Raw genomic sequence first — 4,252 nt, 5'->3', positions numbered from 1 at the left:
GTATGAGGAAATACGGAGTCCTTTCAACTTTTCCTCGTCGGCGTGACTTTCTGCGATTTATCCGGAAAAACTCTAGGGGAGCCTCTAGGAGTGCCGAGAAAATTCCTCGGGCGATTCGATGGAAATGTTCGCCAACGGAAAAAAAAATACCAAAGTCGCACTTTCACACACATCGTTGCAGCAAAGACAAAGTCCACTTCGCTGCATCGAGCCAGTTTCGAAACTTGACTTAGATATGGTATCACAATTGTTATGGAATGATAATGCTGGTCGTTTATCCGCGTTTTATTAAAAGTAGTCCCCTCATTAAAACGGTCTTGTGCGGTCTTGGTGACTCATTTATGAGAGCGGCGCGGGATTTTCTTTTCCATGACGACGAGGTACTTAGGGCCGCTCCGGAGGGGTGGAGTGGCCGCCCTTGTTGTCCCCGTCGAGATGCGGGACTGAAATAATAAAAAGCGGCTTAAGTGGCGAGCCGATGTCGGCCCAAAACTCGTCGTGAACCGAGTCCCGGGCAATCCAGTGGCTTGTGCCCCAGTGTGCTCCCGAAGGGCGGTATGTTACACGTTGTCACGGTGCAGTTGGAGGCTAACGTGAAGGCTACCATCGGCTGAAGGATACCTGCCGCGGATGTTAATGGCTACAAAGTTACCTGCTGAGGGCTATCATCGGAGGCTACCACCTGCTGGAGGCGATAGTCTACAGGATTCCGGACGACTGGCCCGCGCCAAGCCCCCAGCTTCGTCGCCTTGAACTTGAACATGGCGAGTTCCTTGAAGCCCCCGTGTGTTGATCGAGAACAAACAGACGCGCAGCGTTAGTGGCGTGGTGGGGCGTGGCGGGGCGTGGCTGGGCTGGGCGTGTACCAGCAGGCTCGTTCGGCTGGGGATGGCCACCCGGGCAGCAGCGCCTATAGCAGCAGCGACGAGCTCAAGCCTCTATCGGAGCCCGTTCTCCGTATGCCCACGACGCGGATGGACCGTCCTCTGTGTCTTGGGACGGACAGCCCCGGCCCCGGCCCGGGGGGTGAAATGTGCATTTCAGCCGTCCCTCCCCGCGGGAGACCCGCGCTCTCCTTCGGTCTCCCCCGCTCTGCCTCGCTTTGCTCCGCTCTGCGCGCTCTTGGGTCCCCCCAGGGGACCGCTGTCCACGGTTCGCCGGGCTGAGGGCCTGGTTGCGGCCGAGCCTAGTGCCCTCCTCCAGGGAAGGATACACTGCGCGGACGCGAGGACGACTTGCAGCTCTCGTCTCAAGGTCACGGCTAAGCTTGAACCAATGTGTGAGTTATATTGAATTTCCGATCCGAAGCCCTTTGATTTATTCGGGAAACATCCTCCTTTCGCGAAAGAGAAGAATGTAAGAATAGGTCGAGCTAGATCAGTAGTAAGCAAACCTAATTTATTTTTCGTCTCCCCCAGGAAAGTTTTTAAACCGGGCACATCACGGGCTAGTTCTCAGCCGGCGGTCGCATCAGCGGGCCAGTTACCTCAGACGACGGTCACATCAGCGGGCCAGTTACCTCAGTCGTCGGTCACATCAGTGGGCCAGTTACCTCAGCCGGCGCCGGCGGTCACATCAGCAGGCCAGTTGCCTCGGGCCCCGCCACGACGCTTGCACACGTGTTTGTGCGCGCGCGCGCCACTCCCCGCCGTTAGGGAAAATATTTGAACATGAACACATGCGTGCCCGTGGCCCGCTCGGCAGGCTGGCCCAGCGTGTCGACCGGACAGTGCTGGATATAGATGTGTGTGTGTATGTGTGTGCATAAACTCTTCACTATTTCTTCTTTATTTTATCATTGTTCTCCCCTCCCTCTGTCTCTCTCTCTGTCTCTCTCTCTCTGTCTCTCTCTCTCTCTCTCTCTCTCTCTCTCTCTCTCTCTCTCTCTCTCTCCTCTCTCTCCAGTCGTTCGCAAACTGTCATGACGACGCCACGCACATATACTCTCTGTTGTTGTGCTCAAACAACCGCGCTCGCATCGCATACCACGTCCTCACGCACACACGCACGCACACGCCTACACACAATATAAATGTAGTACACTTCCGTTTTGCCCGAGGAGGGAATCCCGCCACTCACTCCCGGCTGTCGGTCCCTTCTCTGCCCCTTATATTTGCCCCCCACAACAACAGAGGAAGGGCCCCAGCGGGGCGCTCTGCCTACGACAGGCGGCTCGGCTCACGCTCCTCCCTCCCCCAGGAGGGGCGCCCCCACCGCGCGCCCCTGACCCACCGCACGCGGGCCACGCCAGAGCCCCGCGGGGAGGGGCGACGACAGCGCGCGGGACCACCGGCCCCGGCCCACCACCGACACCGACCCATTCACGGAGCCCTGCATTGTAGAGCGGCCACCCCGGACCAGCGACAGCGACCCATCCGGCCCACCGACACCAGGGGTGAGCCGCGGAGGGAGACAGGGGGGGAAAGTGTGAGAGGAGAGAGGGAGCGAGCGAGCGAGAGAGCGAGAGAGAGAGAGAGAGAGAGAGAGAGAGAGAGAGAGAGAGAGAGAGGTGGGGATAGATGAGATAAAAGGCACCTCGCACACCCCTTTTCTTTGTTGTTCAAGTGATAAAGTGGGCTGGGCTCGGCGGGGGGAGGGCAGTCACCACACCCCATACATCATAGTGCTGCGCTCGACCGGGCCGTGGCGCCGTGGCGCCCCGAGCCGCGACACCCCGAGACAAAAGTGTGCGGCCACGGTGCGGTGGGAGAGGCGCGGGTATTGTACACCACTCCGCGGCGACGGTCCACTCCCCCTCGCAGCCAGGCCTCCCACTCTGCCGCACGTGTTTCATCTTCATTCCAAGCAATTGCCATGAAAGGCTTCTCCTGGAGCCACCTCCCCCGCCCCCGTCTCTCTCTCCTGGCGCCTCTCCCATTAGGTGATAAGTGTTCCCATGCGTAGGAGGGGCTTTTGGCGCTCCTCGCACATCCATTTAATGGCCCTCCGACGTCTCTTCCTCTTCTTCGGGTTCTCAGTGAGGCAACGGCATTTGGTGTATATGTACATCCCTCGGAGCGCCGCGCTGATAGGCAACCCATCTGCCACTCGAGCGCGACGGTGCTGCTCGCCTCACAACGTTGGGCGTGGCCGCCAGCGGTGCTGGTCATCCGCACACTCGAAGGCACAGAGTGCGAAATAGTCGAACACACAGGGAATGCGAAGCATGCGGTAAAGTGAAGAGAAAGAAACTTGCGGTATGAAAACTGCGTCGATCACATGAAACAAGTGTGTTGCGGGTTTGCCTGCTCCGTCGTACGCTATGGCCCCCACCTGATTGGAGTTCTTGGCGTCTCCCGGTTCACTGATAAACCAAGTGTTCAACTGCTTAACACTACTTGGAAGTGTGCAAGTGCAAGTTACATACTTGCAAGTGCACTGTTAAAAGCTTCCAGTGAAATTCACTGTTAGCTTTTAACAGTGTGTGCAACTTTGTAGTTGTACACTTGCAAGTGTTCAACTCGGTAGGTGTGCACTTGCAAGTGTGCGTTCTATCTAAGGAACTGCTCAACTAAGCAGTTGCACACTTGCAAGTAATTAACAGTTGCACACTTACAAGTATTGAACAATTGCCCAGTTAGTTTTTCAGTGTTCTCCTCATCGGCGAGTTATTCGTGACACTCGGGGGGACACACCATCCTCATTACGCGCCTAAATTGTAAATTTACGAGCACTTGTAATCGACTTGGAATTGATCGACAGGCAAAGAATGGGTTATCGCATTGCAAGTTGACAACATTTATTGTCAATAAAAATTACAACAAAAATGGGGTAAATTTCCGAGGGTATTTTGCACAGTGGGGCATGTGTTCCCGAGCATCCTTTGCTGGAGCTGGAGAGCGCGACATTGAGGCTCAAAGCTTCTAATCTCATCAGTCCCGTTTTAGACGCGCGGCAAACGGACAAAAAAGCACAACACATGCGCCGTCCGTCCCCTTTTAGAACACATACCCGGGCTGTGTGGAGAAAAAAACCCAACAACTTTAGCTACTTTAGCCTCTTTTTATTATTCATTTTGACGTTACGAGTCCGGCCGCCTCTGCTTTCTCACTTATATTTCTGTTCTCTCTCTCTCGCTTTCTGCTCGCAACGGTCGGCAATGGATGTTTGTGCTGCGCGTCCCGGAGCGTCGGCGAGGCCCTGTGCAATATAAGGGGGGAGAGAGAGAGAGAGAGAGAGAGAGAGAGAGAGAGAGAGAGAGAAGGGGCGGTAAGTCTGATCCCAGGTGAAACGTGGCAGGGCCGGTGCGGGT

The sequence above is a fragment of the Frankliniella occidentalis genome, unplaced genomic scaffold (assembly GCF_000697945.3).
Source record: "Frankliniella occidentalis isolate FOCC.00 unplaced genomic scaffold, Focc_3.1 Scaffold342, whole genome shotgun sequence".
Lineage (NCBI taxonomy): Eukaryota > Metazoa > Arthropoda > Insecta > Thysanoptera > Thripidae > Frankliniella > Frankliniella occidentalis.
The sequence above is the reverse complement of the archived record's forward strand: the minus strand, read 5'-3'. Positions refer to the sequence as shown.